The sequence below is a fragment of the Neofelis nebulosa genome, chromosome 4, assembly GCF_028018385.1.
Source record: "Neofelis nebulosa isolate mNeoNeb1 chromosome 4, mNeoNeb1.pri, whole genome shotgun sequence".
Lineage (NCBI taxonomy): Eukaryota > Metazoa > Chordata > Mammalia > Carnivora > Felidae > Neofelis > Neofelis nebulosa.
In genome coordinates this window covers 113429312-113445962 of record NC_080785.1, presented here as the reverse complement: position 1 = coordinate 113445962, position 16651 = coordinate 113429312, and the positions used below count along the sequence as shown (strand labels likewise).

The following is a 16651-nucleotide window of genomic DNA, read 5'->3' as shown; positions in this document are numbered from 1 at the left end:
CTGGTTGTTCTGTGCATTATTGACAGTGGGATATTGAAGGCTCCAATGATTATTATAGAACTATTTTTCCCTTCAGTTCTGTCGATAATGGCCTCTCATTATGTGTGTAAATGTTTATCATTTTTTCTTCTTGCTGTACTGAACCTCTTAATTCATATAAAATGTCCTTCTTTGTCTCTTGTAACATTTTCTGATTGAACGTCTGTTTTGTCTGGTATTATTACAGCCACTCCACCCTTTCTTTTGGTTACTATTTGCATGGATTATCTTTTTCCTTCCTTTCATGTTCAACTTTTTTGTGTCTTTGGATCTGAGTCCCTTGCAGGTAACAGATAGTTGGATCCTATGTTTTTATCCATTTCACTAATCTGTTTAATCTGCTTACATTTATTTTTCAAATTTTTTTTTTTTTATTTTTTTATTTTTGGGACAGAGAGAGACAGAGCATGAACGGGGGAGGGGCAGAGAGAGAGGGAGACACAGAATCGGAAACAGGCTCCAGGCTCCGAGCCATCAGCCCAGAGCCTGACGTGGGGCTCGAACTCACGGACCGCGAGATCGTGACCTGGCTGAAGTCGGACGCTTAACCGACTGCGCCACCCAGGCGCCCAATCTGCTTACATTTAAAGTCATTACTGAAAAGGAAGGAATTCCTTCTGTGGTTTGCTCTTTGTTTTCTATATGCCTTAATTGCTTTCTGTCTGAAATTTTCTGCATAACTATCTTCTTTTGCATTTAGTTGACTTTTTTTTTGTAGTGAAACATTTTAATTCCCTTCTCATTTCCTTTTGTGTATGTTCTGTGACGTGTGTGTGTGTGTGTGTGTGTGTGTGGTTACCATGGGATTGCTTTTAACATCCTAAAGTTACAACATGGTAATGTCAATTTATACCAGCTTAACCTCAATAATACATGAAAACTCAGCTACTTTACAGCCCTGACCCCACCTTCTTTCAGTTGTTAATGTCACAAAATTGCATCTTTATGCATCTTGTGTCCAAAAGCATAGATGAATAATTAGGTTTTTAAATATATCAGTCTCTTAACATAGAGAACCAAAAGTAGAGCTACAGACCAAAGTCATAACAGTACTAGCGTTCACAATTGTCTGTCTGCTTACTTTTACCGGAGATTATTTCTTCAGAAGGCTTCGAGTTACTTGTTCAGTGCCCTTTCATTTCAACCTGAAGGACCCCCTTCACTGCAGGGCCGGTCTAATCATCAGGGCAAGGCTTTCAGCTTTGGTCGATCTGAGAATGTCTTCATTTCTTCCTCATTTTTGAAGGACAGTTTTCCCAAATGTAGGATTCTTGGTTGACAGCTTTTTTCCTTCGATGCTTTCAACACATCAACCCATGCCTTCTAGCCTCCAAGGTTTCTGATGAGAAATCTCCTCACAACCTTATCAGTGAAAATATGATGAAAAGCAATCTTCCTCTGAGCTTTATAGATGTTAATAATGAGCCTTATCGTGTTTTACACAACACAACATTTCCTTATACGTTGTAGCACCATTTTGAGACCAGGAACTGAGTCTTTTAAGTGTAGACATTACGAGGTCTATACGAGCCAAAATTACAGTTTTCTAAACTTGAAGTGAAAAGGCCACTGAACCATCTTACAGATTTTGATTTCTAACAAAGTAACTATCAATCTTGAAAAGCCCACACAAACAAACAAAAAGCCCATTGGGGGTCTTTTTTTTTTATTGAGTAAAGGAGTTTTGGGAGTAAAAAGTGAGGAAACCACTGTGGTCTCAGACATCCCCAGCCATGATTGCATAATTGGCCCATTTCTTGCTGTGCCCTCACAAAGCCCCATGGTGAAGTCATGGCAAGACCTGTCTATATAAGACCCTGGCTCGGCTGGGTGTTTGGTCTTTACAGCCCAGGAAGCCTTGGTGACCTGTCGGCCTTTGACCCTAGCTAGTTTGATTTTGATTCTCTTTTTTTCATTTTGTTTGTTTTTTTATTTTCATTTTTCTTTCTTCTCTACTCCTTTTCTCTCCCAATTTTTTTTGCCTTTTTCTGTTTTTACTTTTTTCTTTTTTTCTTTTTTAGTTTTTCTTTTTCTCAATTTTTTTTCGTTTCCTCCCTTCATTTTCTTTGTGTGTGTGTGTGTGTGTGTGTGTGTGTGTGTGTGTGTGTGAGTGTGTGTGCACGTGTGTGTTTCTCATTTGGTTTTTTTTTGTGTGTTAGCGTTTTAGTACAGTCAGTATAGTTCATATTGTTAGTATAGTTCATATTGTTAGTATAGTTCATAAGCATAGTATTGTTAGTATTGGCAAATTTTGTAGGTTGGTATTGTTGGTTAGCATAGTCTGTGTAATTAGCATTATTTAGCGTTAGTATAGTTAGTAGGTCACCATGCTTCAGGGGCGTAAGGCCATTACTGCTGGTGAGGAGGACTTCTGTATTTACAAGATCTGCGAGACCACCAGTGAGGGCGGTGTCCCCATAATGAATCTGGCCTCGAACATCCTAACCAGTCAGCAGTCTGATGTGAAGTTCATCAGGAAAACCCAGAAGGACCCCACTGGCCTCCAGGGACTTTGTCTTGAAGCCCAGAATATGAAGACCTCAAGTCACCCAAATATTGTCAAGTCACTCGAGGTGATCAACACCAAGGAAATGTTAGTCCTCTCTTCAGAATACGCAGAGACAACTAGTGTGATGATTTTACGCACCGTGGCCAAGTGATGGAGGAGGTTCCAGACAAATTCTGCCAGCTGTTATCGGTTGTGGAGTACTACCACCAACAAGGTATGATCAGCGGGTATCTGAAGCTAGAGACACTGCTTTTTGACAAGGAGCTGAAGGTAAAACACACGGGGGTTGGACTGAGCATCCAGTTTGCTGGTTACGAACTCAACACCTTCTGGGACAGCCCCCCTTATTCTGCCCCGCGACTCTTCCTGCAGCAAAGGGAGGACACCCCTTCCGCAAACGCTTGCAGCCTGGGGGTGCTTTGGTACTGCTTGGCCACCGGGTTGGAGCCGTTTGAGGGGGAAGTCTTCTGGGACGCGGAACGAAATATCGAAAACCGGGAACACAGTGCTTTGATTTTCATGTCCCTGGAGAGTGAGAACATGTGGTACACGTTGACAACTATCCAGCCCACGATCAGGACACCAAGAAGAATCTGCTGCTGGGGCCCCATCCCAACCTGTTCCAGCACAGGCCTGTCCTCAGAGCGGAGTAGTCTGACCTCTGAAGGGACTACCATAGTGACCACGATTAGCGGGCCCAGATTCAACTCGCCAGCCACAAACTCTGACACCAGCAGTGAATACAGGCAGCCAGGGAGGATGCCCCTAGAGCCAAAAAATCAGGTTCTCAAACATCTCAATAAATTAAAAAATGTATTTAAAAAAAATAATAAAATACAACCCCCAAAAAATGCAAATAAATGAGAGCCAGAAGAGAGCCACGTGTCCGTGCCTTTATTTTATTTTGTTTTTTAACTTTAAAGGAACTTAAATGTTTGTTTTGAAAGAGAAGGGACAGTGCGAGTGAGGAGGGACAGAGGGAGAATCCCAAGTCTACTCTGTGCTGTCAGCTCGGAGCCCGACGTGGGGCTCCAGCTCACAAAACTGTGAGATGGCGACCTGAGCGAGACCAAGAGTGGGACGCTTGAGCCACTGAGGCCCACCCAGGAGCCCTGTCCCTGCGTTTTAAGTGCAGGGAACGATGCTGAGCTCCAGGAAGCCCGGGGACATGGCGCAGGAGATTGGCCAGGGCGACGGGTGGGACCAGATCCAGAACAGCTTCACAGGCTGGAGGAGTGTCGGTGGGCGAGTGACCTGCTGGATGTGGAGTTGTAGGAAGCACAAGGTGGAGGTGGTGAAGTTTTGGAGTGATGGGGGGTTCGTGGGTCTGGAGCTGATGGCCAAGGAAGAAGTCTTTGGTGCAAAAAGGTGATTTTATTAAAGCACGGGGACAGGTCCCATGGGCAGGGAGAGCTGCACTGGCGTCGTGACGGGTAGCTCATTATATACCCTCAGGTTGGGAGGGGGTTAGGGAGAGAGCCAGAATTCCTTGGAGACTTACTCTAGGACTCAAGGTTCCAGGACCTTGAGGGGCTAGCTGTTGCCAGTAAAACGCCGTTTCTTGCCGTTTAATGAAACCTCAGCCATGAGACCCTTTAGATGGATCTGGGCAGGCCATAAGCATGGAGGATGATTGCCAGCATATATGTTGCGGGGGTCGAGATGAAGTAGATTTGCAGGGTCCTCGAGGTTGGGATCATGTGAAGCTAAGGTTCTCTTTTGCCCCCACCAAAATGTCATCCTGTCAGGCAGCTGAGCTCCTAGAGGGAGGTCACTGCCTGTTTCATGGACTTGTCAATGGGCTGCAGGCAGTAAGGGAATTTAAGTTTTCATTTGCCTTAGTTTCCCACATGACCACGGCAAGCATTTAAACCCCTTTCCTTTGTTCTTGGGGAGCCAGGAGTGTCCAAGGACTAACACACACATTCCACCTGGGAGGCACGGTGCCAGCCTGGATTTTGCCCTGAGCCTGCCTTATGCTCCCTCATCATATCCCCCTGCCCCCTTAGCAGTTTTGACCCTGGAATCTTTAGGGTTGCTGCAGGCGGAAGGTCTCATCTTCCGTAGCTTCTTTCTGCTGAGCAAGGGCGTAGAGTTGTCCCTACCTATCTCGGTCAATATGGGTCAGTCAGGGAACATAGAGGGGAGTTATAAAAGTCAGAGGCAGCTGAATCCACCGTGGGCAATGTGTATGAACCTCCTTGAGCAAAAAGGATCGTGTGTTGGCTTGAAGTGATTGCAGTGATGGAGTCTTGGTACCAGGCAGAGAGACATGGGAGAAAAAGCAGAACAGAATGAGAACCACTAGAAAGATCAGCCCAAGTGGAAGTCCTTTGGTAGCTGACGCACCTCCTCCAGTCCAGGAGTTTAACCAATCATTACAGGAAAGGGATTGTTTAAAGCGCCAAGTTGGAGTACTCATGTCAGTGAGAAATCCAGAAATGTTTCTGTGGTCATCTGGAATGTACACACAGCATTTTGTTTTGATGAGAGTATAAGTTACACCTTGTGCAGCAGTTAGCACATATGCCGTTCTATTTTGTAGAACTGTTTTCTGCATTCGAGTTATGTTCGTATTTAACACTATAATGGTATGTTGAGAGTCATTTAAGTCCTTAACTGTGTAACAAGTGATGTATGTACAGCCATCCTGTAGACTCTGTTTGGTTCAGTAAGCAATCAGCTAATTAATCAGAGGTACTCTTCTGGAACCGAGAAAAACAGGGGTGGGTGACTGGTTAGAGCAAATCATAAACTTAGTGTTTCCCAGTGCTGCCAGTGAGATGTTAGATTTCGGGCGGGAAGCATCCTCAGAGGAGAGTGGGAAGAGGCAGCAGGAATGAGGTTGGTCTTTCTGGTTTGTACCTCAAATGTCTGTGGTGGTCCTTTTGAATGGCCCATTGTAAGAAGGACTTGTTAGTAGAACTTGGGGAAAGAGAATAAAAAAGAAAGAATGAAAAAGAAAGCTGCCATCATCATAAGAGGTGTGAACAAGTGTTCCACAGGTTCACAGGAAGAAGAAGGCACATTCGTGTGCTCATGGATTTCCTGCGAAAGGGGGTACAGGTTTCATTTAGATACGGGAGCCTGTGAAAAATGCCCCTGTAACTTGACTGCAGCCCTTTTATTTTGGAGTCAAATCCCCTGTTGTATTCGACTTTCCATCCTTTGAATAAACCAGGTCTTTTGGGTTTCTATGGGGTAGGTTTCTAGTAACTGTCAGATCAGGTTTAGGAGGGATATGTTTGCATGCTTAGAGATTTATGAATTAACCCAGCCTCAAGTGAAGGATGAATAAACCACTAGCCTCTTTGTCTATTGATAGGTGAATCCATCCCATCTTCCAGTCGTTTAAATCATATACCCATGGGGTTATTATTCCCGCAGAATAACAAGCAAGAAGATTGTCCATACCTGTGCTACTGTGACAAAGTTTGCCTAAGCAAACAACAAACTTTTAAAGACAATCATAACTAGGATTTACCATCCCTAATGATGCGTTCTTGAAACATAGTTTGTCTCTGTAAACAACCCTCATTTCCAGAGATGGCCAAATCGAGACTAATTCACTCGTAGGACAAGTCCAGCTTTAACAACCTTGGCCCAATTGTTTCCATAAGTTCAGCAAGAATAGCGATGGATCATAAGGATCTTTTCAAGTCTGCTCTGCCGGAACCTTTCATCAGGAATCTCCAGACTGAACTTTTTGTAGCCTCTCCAGGCCAGAAGCCAAGCCAGTTACTTCTGTCAGACAGGCCTGCAATATCTGTGGAATTGGGCGAATTCCTCTTCACGAGGTCCCCGAGATATCCTGAGGTTCCTGCATCTGCCAGGAAGTGACATTCTTGACTCACCTGGGGAGGCTACTGGGAACTCTGGAAGCAAGGTATCGGGTCAACATTTCCAAGGGGCTGTATGGCTCCATGTTTCCCAAAGTCAACCTTGGTCCCTTGGAGCTACAGGCTCACACCTCTGAGTCTGTGCATGGCTCTCAAATAGGATGTCCCAGTCAAAGCCTTGGTAAAAATAACCAGTATTTCCAATGGTGTCCCGTTCCAAGGACTTAACGCAAATGAGTACGATTGTCACGAGAGAAAGGATACTCACTGGGAGGGTGTGAATGTCAGAGGGTTTAGGTAGAGAGAAAAGATAAACGCTTCCGCTCACAAAGGAATGCTTGATGACATTTCCGTAGATCATAGCTATCTTAAGAGGAAGTTTCCTTCACCAGAAAGAGCAAACATCGGAGAACCAGCAGTGTCTCTGACAAGAGTCCCAAAACTCTGATCTTCCTCAGTTCGTTCAGTCCCACGTTCCCAACTCTTGTTCAGTTTGATTGCGGCTTTTTCATTCTGAACTCTGGACATTCTTACCCGTTTTCATGTTCATCTTAAAGACATCAAATACCCGTGTTTGTCCACAGAGCCCTTTTTCCGAATCGAGAGGTCCTTAAGGATGCAGCTGACGAGGAAACTCAGTTATTTCTGCGACACATAACACTTCAATAATCAGACTATCAAGTGACGACCTTATGCCAAAACACTGAAAACTCTAGGAATCGCGTGTAGAGTGGGGGTAGTTGCAACATTTACCCGTGCAGTACAGCCCAAGGTTTACCATCATTTGATAGAGCTTTTCTGAGTAACTTAACATACCAAATGAAAAGGCCTACCTGGTCAGAAAGACTTCATTTACAATTGAAATCTTGGGAAAGTCTGCTAAAACCTTAGAAGGTTATGAAACCTGTCCCAAATAGGATTGCAGGTCATTACAAACCTTACAACTTTATTTATTCAACCAAGGTTGAAGGTGGCAATGAGAGATCCTACAGGCAAACGTGTAGCATCATAGATCTGTTAGCAAAGCCTAGCTCCTTTACCAAGGACACGTTTTCACTTGAGGTCATCAAAGACCTGATCGTTAGAAAGCTTTAGAAAGCTTTAGAAAGCTTTGGTTCTCCTGTCAGACAACTGAGAAAAAGAACCTTGTTTCCCAAGCAGACAAACCTTATGTTTAGGAATCAATGCTCGAGCACTCGGTCCTATTTGGAAAAAAAAACAAAAAACCTAGATGCCCAGTGAACTTCATCTCCTTTGTCATGCAGACTTGAAAGAAAACTTTAAAGTTTCAGGTTACTGAGGCGCCTGGGTGGCTCAGTGGGTTGAGCGTGGGACTTCGGCTCAGGGCATGACCTCCCGGTCCGTGAGTTCGAGCCTCACGTCAGGCTCTGTGCTGACAGTTCGGAGCCCGGAGCCTGCTTCGGACTCTGTGTCTCCCTCTCTCTCTAGCCCTCCCCCGTTTGCTCTCTTTCAAAAATGCATAAATGTTAAAAAAAAAAAAACAGCAATAACGAAACCTTAAAGTTTCATGTTATGAAAGACTTTGAAAGCTATCTTAACCTGTGACAACTTTGAACCAGGCACAACTAACCATTATTTTAAGTCATCTTTGTGCTAACAAATTGCAACCGAGATAAAATGAGCTTCTCTGACCTTGGTAGAAAACCTTGGTAGAAAAAACGTTTTCTATTTAATGCTGATAAGTCTAAAGACAGGTCCGCCAAACTTAGGTGAGTTTCAACACTGAATTGTTTCACCTGCGTCCACTTAAAAAAAGAAAATCCGTTTGTTCTCCCGGGATGCCAGTGGAGAGGGATCTGGGGCGGGTGGTCCCAGGGGTGCTCTGGGCTCCTTGACCTGGAGGGTAGGAGAAGGAGCCGGCGGTGCCCGAGGCACTGAGGATGGGATAGGAACCAGGTACTCAGGCCACACCCAAGGTGGTGCAGAAACAGGAGGAGGGGGAGGGGAAGGCAGAAGAGGTGAGGTGCCAGCAGAAGGCAGACAAGGACAATTTCCTGGTTCCAACCTCATCAGCTCTGTCAGAGGCACAGATGCCATGTTTTCTGTTCCCCCAAAGTGGAAATGGGCGATCTGGGTCAGGCCAGAGAAGAGGGGAAAACAAATGGAGTTTTAGCAGCTGCTCGGGAATATTCCTTCAAGTCCCCGTCCCAAGGAAGACTAAGCACACGTGGCTCTAATCATAGCTGTGAAGCCGGGAAATAAATGAGGGAGAAGCCCTCACATCTAGTAGGAGGAGGAACAGAGAGAAAGAGTCCGCGTCCCCTTTGTCAGGGATGGCCTGTGTTTCCTCCCTTAACCTGGGTTCTCTTAGGAGGAATGAGGCCTGTTGAGACAATTATCATCCGGTATATCAGGAGGGAGTTTCCTGACCTGGTTCCTGAGCATGTTCCCCAAGGGGCCCCAGGGTCCGGGTAGCCATGAAGGCCTGGAGGTGGGTACCTCTGTCCGTTTACTAAGGCCACACAGTGTTACAGGATCAGTCCTTTCTGCATTTTGCAAGCCCAGTTGTTGCCAGTGGGTTACAAAGGCATCCCAAGGGAGAATCTTTGGAGACTGAGGAGAAGCCCCCATGCTCCTCCCAGAGAGAAAAGTCGAAAGAAAAGAGAGAGAGGCTCCGTTGCCGCTGACCATGCCCCCGACTCCTGGGTGGCACCCCATGCACACGGTATGTCAGAGCTTCCAGGTGTCAACGTGCCCCGAGGCGTCCCTCGAATAAAATCTCCATGACCGCCAACTGGCCGACTAAGGGCTCCTGAAGGAGGAATGCTAGCGTCCCCCCACTTCCTGGCATTCTAGACTGCAGACAGGTGCCTGGCGAATGGACCGAAATACCTTACCCCGACGGCCGTGCCTGAAAAGGGCCCTGATGGTCACGTCCTGATTCCCTGGTCTTTGAAGAGCATGCCACAGAGGCCAGGCTCCAGGTTCTTGAAGAACCTGCCATTTGTAACCCACGGAAAACACTAGAAAAGTTTCACAAGGGGGAATCAATTGCCCAGTTTTGTAATTTCAGTAGTAGTTAGTAGAGGACATTGACAGAAACAGCACAGGTGGAAATCCATCATGGTCCAAGTGACAGTCCCACCCATAGAGTCTTCACAAGCAACTCCCCTAGGGAACGGTCCCCAGTTGGGTTTTAATTCACTCAGGTACTGGTTCCTGCCGTCTCCCAGTGGAGCTGTTGCGGCCAGAGGTGGCTAGTCCAGAGTGGTGGAGGGGATCGCATTAGACCCCTGACGAGGAAACCTCACTTGGGAGTCTTAGGCTTCGTGGCTTAGGTGGCTGTCCCGTGCCCTACGCAGACAACGTTGTCTAAGGACAGGAGTGAAGACAGGACATCAAGTTTCTGGATCTCATTACCATCCCGGCCAGGGTACCAACTTGCAGCCAAAGGGCAGGCGCTCTCCTCCCCACAGAGTGGCCGGGGCTGGAGGGTGGCAGCCTGCTCAATCGACAGGAGAGTGTTCCAGTAAGACCACACTCCCCGAAAAGCCCCAGAAACGAGAGTAAAGGAGGAAAAGAGAAAAGTAGAAGCTTGCAGGATGATTGCCAGCTTCTATCTTGGGGGACTTGAGAGAAAGGAAGCAGACTTCCTCGAAGGAAGGATCCTCGAGGATCCTCGAGGTTGGGATCATGTGAAGCTAAGGTTCTCTTTTGTCCCCCACCAAAATGTCATCCTCAGGGCAGCTGAGCTCCCCCAGGGAGGCCACTCTGCCTGTTTCAAGGACTTGTCACTGGGCTGTAGGCAGTAGGGGGATTTGTTTTCCACTGGCCTTACTTTCCACACATCACCATGGCAAGCCCTTATACCCCTTTCCTTTCTTCTTGGGTAGCCAGGACTGTCTGGGGTTATCAAACATATTCCAACCAGGGGGGCGGGAGGGGTACAGTACCGGCCTGTATTTTGCCCTCAGCCTACCTTATGCTCCCTCATCACAGGGCACACCATCATGGTAAGGCCCTCCCGTTTTGCCGACTCGCACAGCCACAGTCCTTCCCCAAACCAGGAGGTACAACAGGTCAGTGGCAGGACAAAAGACTGCCGGTGAGCCCCCTATACCTGCCGAACTCTTCAAAGAGAAACCGAGGCCCGAAGGGCACCAGGAGACAGAGCACAAGGAAAAAATGCCAGACAGTCTCCCAGACAGCCTAGAGTCCAGGATCCCCAAAGGGAGCCCAGCCCAGCCCCCTAGCGGAGCCCTGGAGCCTTCTCCTCCAGCTCCAGTTCAGCCCCGCCCCGCCCCCCCCCCCCCCACTGGAGCTCGGGCACATCATCCGGCAGCAACACCCCCAGCACTAAGCTGAGCCCCAGAGGGAACCGACGGGACCCAGCCTCTGTCATGGGGAACAAGGTCCACCGCCAGTAGTGAATACTGGGAGCCATGGACAATGACCCCAGGATCCCAATTTGGCAACACGAGCCAAAAGGGACCGGTACGAAGGTTATTCAGATTCTTAGTAACAGCGTTTTGCTATGTGACACCTAAAAAAGGGAATAAAATCGTACCCCTTTGACCTTAATAAATATCATCAAATAACACCATTTGAAACCTACACTGAAGGAAGACAGGAAGCTGCACCGAAGGAAGCAGCTGAGCCACAGTCCATGTCTTTATTTTGTTCTTTCACTTTACCTGGGTTTTATTGTATTTGATTATTCTTTTTATCTGTTTATATTGGTTTAATCCATGCCCATTGTACTTTACAAAGTGAAAAGACAAGTACCTTTGTATACAATATACAGACACAGCGTCGCACAGTGGGGCCCAGGGGTGGGGCAGAGGAGACCACTTTCCCTGGGAACAGAAGTTCTAATGGCAGGAATGGATCTGGGTAGAAGGCTGGGCAGCCAGCCATGCCAGCCCCTGCTTAGGTCAATTCCCATTTCCTGGGTCTCCCCTCTCCCCCCAACTCCTAAAAAAGAGCCCCAGAGATAACACCAAGGACGGGATCCTGTCCCATTGGGCGAGTGCCCACGTCAAGAGAAGAAATATACACCCCTGAACACATAGCACGTGGGAAAGGATACCGTTTCAAAAAACTTAAATGAATATTTACTTAGAGAGGGACAGTGCGAGTAGGGGAGGGACAGAGGGAGAATCCCAAGTCTACTCTGTGCTATCAGCTCGGAGCCCGACGCGGGGCTCCAGCCCACAAAACTGTGAGATGGCGACCTGAGCAAGACCAAGAGTGGGACGCTTGAGCCACTGAGGCCCACCCAGGAGCCCCGTCCCTGCGTTTTAAGTGCAGGGAACGATGCTGAGCTCCAGGAAGCCCGGGGACATGGCACAGGAGACTGACCAGGGCGACGGGTGGGATCAGATCCAGAACAGCTTCACAGGCTGGAGGAGTGTCGGTGGGATAGTGACCTGCTGGATTTGGAGTTGTAGGAAGCACAAGGTGGAGGGCCACACCATCATGGTGAGGCCCTTCCTTTTTGCTGACTCCATGAGCCACAGCCCTTCCCCGATCCAAGTTCCAGCCATCTGGGGCGGGGGGGGGGGGGGTCTTCTGGGAGGCGCCAGGACAAATACCGAACAGGGAATGCAACTATGTTCTAGTATTTGCGACCCTCAAATGAGAAAACCTTTGGAGGAAATTGATGAGCGTCCACCCAAGCAAGAGAGCAGAGTTCAAAGCCATTATGAAGGACTGATGGGAAAATATAGGGCATAAGGAAGGACTCAGTCCTTATGTGGAGCCAGGCCATGACACTGAGGACCCCCCGGCTGCCTCAGGTAATGACAGAGCAGAAGGCAAAATGTCCAGGCAGTCTCCCACCAGCCTAGAGCCCAGCCCTCTCCTGGAGCCTCATTCCAGCCTTCTGCAGCTCCAGCATATTCTCAAAGTGGAGCCTTTTGACTTCTGTAGGAACCAGCATCATGAGAACCATTAGCCCGGCCAGGTGTGACCCATTCACCACAGACTCAGACACGCACGGCGAACGCTGGGAGCCAGGGAGCACGTCCCTAGAGCCAGAAAACCGCTGTGTAGAAACTGCATACAGATTGAAAAAAAAGATTTTTCAAAACAGTAAAGTAAAATAAAACCCAAATGAGAGAGCCACGGCTCCATGCCTCCATTTTATTTTGTTTTGTTTTGTTTCATTTTCGAAGTTTAAAGCAACTTCAATAAATACTTGTTTTGAAAGAGAGGGACAGTGCGAGTGCTGGAGGGGCAGAGAGAGAACCCAAGCAGCCTCTGTGCTGTCAGCTCAGAGCCCGATGTGGGGCTCCAACTCACAAAACTGTGAGATCACGACCTGAGCAAAACCACGTGTGGGATGCCGAGGGACTGAGGCCCACCCAGGTTCCCCGTCCCTGCATTTTAAGTGCAGCGAAAGATGCTGAGCTCCAGGAAGCCCCGGGACAGGTGCAGGACACTGGCCAGGAATCGGACCCAAACCCACGCGGGTGTGTGTGATGCAACGTGGGTGCACCGTGTGGGCACGGTGGCCCGGGCAAGCAGATACGGTCCCGTGGACAACGGGAATGTGCACACCCCTCAGAGTTCTCTGCAGTGGATTCCCATCAAGAGGGTATCTCGTGTCCGCGGCCTACAAGAGGAGAGGCCACCCTAGCTGCGGGTCTGTCCTTCTGTCCCCAGCTGGGTGAAGCTTTAGAGACTGGGCTGCTTTTCCTGAGGCATCTCTCTCCTCCCCTGCTCTTGTGTTTTTTGTGTGGGGAGGAGGGAGGCCGTTATTCCAAATCTTGTAATGAAGTTGATGCCGCAGAAAGGTGTATCACAGATACTCTGTTCGCATCCTCGCCGCACAGAATTGGGGCCGCGCATGTCCCGGTCGGAGGAATGTGGAGTGATGCAGTCCTAGGGAATTCAGCAGAACAACTAAATGGAAAAATCACCCAAGGGACTTGTCGTGGGAGTATTGCAGGGCAGAAATGCAGACCTTGGAGGCGCCTGGGTGGCTCAGTCAGTGAGTGGCCGACTTCGGCTCAGGTCACGATCTTGCAGTTCCTGGGTCCGAGTTCCTCATCGGGCCCTGTGCTGACGGCTTGGAGCCCGGAGCCTGCTTCAGATCCTGTGTCTCCCTCTCTCTCTGCCCCTCCCCAGCTCTCACTCTGTCTCTGTCTCTCTCAAAAATAAAGAAATGTTATAACAATTTTTTTTTTTTTACAGAAATGTAGAGATTGTGGGGCGCCTGGGTGGCTCAGTTGTTTAAGTGTCCCAATTTAGCTCAGGTCGTGACCTTGCAGTTTGTGGGTTCGAGCCCCGCATCGGGCTCTGTGCTGACAGCTCGGACCCTGGAGCCTGCTTCGGTTCTGTCTCTCCCCTTCTCTCTGTCCCTCCCATGCTCATGCTCTGTCTCTCTCTGTCTCTCAAAAATAAATAAACATTTAAAAAATTAAAAAAAAAAAAAAAGAAAGCAATGTAGAGATTATATCCTACCTTCCTACACTAACATTGCCCCACATTTTCAGAAGGGCCAAGGGGAACATTTAGGTCCTGTGGCCTATGTTGCTTATGACCAAGAGTTCACAACAGGGTAACAAAGTCCTGAGAACCAGCCTGTGTGGGAGTGCAAATGGCGTGGGGGTGGGCCCCCAAAGTAGCTTAGGGGTCCCAAACGTTGCAGCTGAGTCTCCACTGTAATGCAGGAGTCTAGCTTTTCCATGTCCCACATGGGGAGGGATCTCCCCCCCGGCCCCCACCACAGGAACCTGGAGGGTTTTCACACCAAAGGAAGTTGTGCACATACAGGACAGAGGTGGGGGAGGCAGGCAGGGGTGGGCGTTTGGAGCAGCACCCCTTATTTCCAGGACCACGCCCACTAGTGCATTTTGCTCTGCATCCCCAGACTTGAATGTCCCCTAGCTCAGGGCCTCGGAAGCAGTCTGCTGGGAGCATGGGATGCTCGACCAATGAGACTTTCTCCTGTGAGCTCAGGGCCCCTGGCTGCCTCTGGTCTCCTTAGTCCAAGCGGGTTCTCGGGGACAGTCTTCATGTTCTAAAGAGTGGGGACCAACGTGACGACTTCCGCGACTCAAGACACCTTTGGCTGCAGGTGCACAGTGGGCTCTGGGTGGGGAGCTTCAGAGACAGTCATCACGTCCCTCAGCGATTTGACACCCCTGGTGGGTTCTCACCTGCTTCCTGAATTATGAAATTACTTCATGCAGCTTGTGTGATGAACAGTCTCTCGTAAAACATGAACTCAGGGTAGAGAGTGGTCAGTGCCGAGAGAGGACATTAAAGGGGATGTGGCAGACGTGTCCATGTGGCTCCCGGTGGCATTATCCACTACTCGGAGTAACCAGACACCGGACTTTGAACTGCGCGTGTGGCCGCCCAAGACCCTAGGGTTCCCGGCATCCTCTGCGGCAGGGCCGGTTGAGTGACCAGACTCTCCCCCCTGGATGGGACGGGAAGCGATTTGTCCTTCTGGGGTGTCTCCTAGCAGAGAACCAGGCCCTTTCTGCTTCTCTCCCTGTCCTGCTGCTGGGAACGCAAACTCCCACCCTGGCCCCAGGGCGGCTCCTCTGGGATGACAGGGCTTTGGGGAGAGGAGCTTCCTGGGGCAGCCCTGCCAGGCCAGCCTTGGACCGTCTGCCTGTAGACCGAGCCGGAGAGAGATGCAAACTCATGCAGGGCACCTCCGTGACAGCAGCTGAACCTTGTCGTAACCAGGACAGCAGTCTTGGGGCAGACTTTTCCGTGTGCTTCCTTTGGGCCAGGCTGCTCCCAGAACCACAGCCCTCCGAAATTCTCAGCCCTTCCTTCCGTGGGGTGAACAGCCAAGCTCAGCTCTAGCCCTCCCCTCTTCAGGGGCTTCCCTGGAAATACAAGAGGCTCCATGCTCCCAACGTAAGGAGTCCACCTCGTATCTTCAGGGACTTCATCCTCTTCCCTCCCACACCGTGCATTCCCACCCTCCGCCAGAGAGGTAGCTGGCTTTGAAATAGGCTGTGCTGACTCTCGCCCCGCTACTAGCTGCGAATTCTAATTAAATAACTCCGGGAACAGGCCGTCTCGCGCACGGTGTAACTTGATTATTGCTCGAAAGATGAGTTTGGAGCTGACAAGTTCCCTGCGAAGCTGACAAGCTTAAAAGCTGAATTTGACGAACTGACCAAACAGCAAGCACGGTAGGAAGGTGGAGCCCGGGACTTGAGGACGACTGGGCCTGAGCTCTCAGTCTGGGGAGACAGATACCGAGGACTTCGCAGGTGCCTGGTCTGCTCAGGGTCATGTCCTATATGCCCTCCGCTCTTACGGAACCTGCATCTTATGGGGGGGAAGGACTTCTAATAACATTAACTTTGCTGAAGATGTCATGACAACGTATACAGTCCATTTGTTTGTTACTCTTAATTGTCTGCAAAGGGTCTGGTAGTGCCGCTTTAAAATAAAGTGTGTCTAGAGAAAATCTGAGGTTCAGTAAGGCCTACAGATCAGGAGACGATGCCTTTGAGAAGAGTTTGTTACTCACGGTTCCCAGGAGGAAGGGGCACGCCACACCGTGCAGGGCCACGTGAAGAAACCCCAGGAGGAGGGACAATTGTGACAGGTGCCTTCCTTGTGGTTTCTGCAGGAGGGAACGAGCAAGGCAGGTGACACGCTTAGGATTGGCTAGTGTGGATAATTTCAGGACCCTGGGGCCTGGGTGGGGGCTGTCCCGAATGATCTGGTACCTGGCCCAGGGGTGATGACGCCAGGAAGACAGTGGCCCGGAGTCGGAGAGTCTGACAGCCTGAAAGGAGGTGGGGGGGTGTGGGCTCTGCGTTGGTCGTTTCTATTTGGCGAGTGGGCCCCTAGAAGGAGGATTCTTCCTGGGGGCGGGAGGGGGTGGTGACAAGCCAGAGAGGTCAAGTCAAAGTGACTCAGCACGCGACCTGTCAGGCAGACAGACGCACGCACACCGGCCTCATCTTACGTGTCACCTTCTCGGAGGAACCATCCCCGCCTACCCAACCCCCAGTCACAGCGTCCCCCACCCCTAGTCTCCCTTGCCATTACCAACTTCATCCCTTCGGGGCATTCAGGGCTCCACCCCTGCTCGAGCACCCAGGCACGGCTCCCCCATCTGGAGGAAGAGTCCTCATGCACAAGGGCACCAGGTCCTGTGCAATCTCTTCTCCCATGATTGTTCCCCCACGCCCCAGCCATGGCTGGCCCCCAGCCTCCTCCAGCCCCACCCTGGCACTTCTGAGCCTCCTGACCCCTGCCTTTCCTCTGCCGCGCATGCCCCTTCTAACACAGTGTGCTCACTGTCTGCCCTCCACAG

The 16651-nt window shown here is 49.6% G+C and overlaps 1 protein-coding gene and 1 long non-coding RNA gene across 5 annotated transcripts in view; both read left to right on the top strand.

Moving 5' to 3' along the window:
• Positions 1 to 16651, top strand: part of IQSEC1 (IQ motif and Sec7 domain ArfGEF 1) — a 404132-nt gene that overhangs the window by 147423 nt on the left and 240058 nt on the right. The window lies entirely within an intron of this gene.
• Positions 1296 to 3425, top strand: LOC131509754 (uncharacterized). The gene is made up of 2 exons (XR_009260680.1): positions 1296 to 2818; positions 2921 to 3425. It is a non-coding gene; the product is annotated as an uncharacterized LOC131509754 (long non-coding RNA).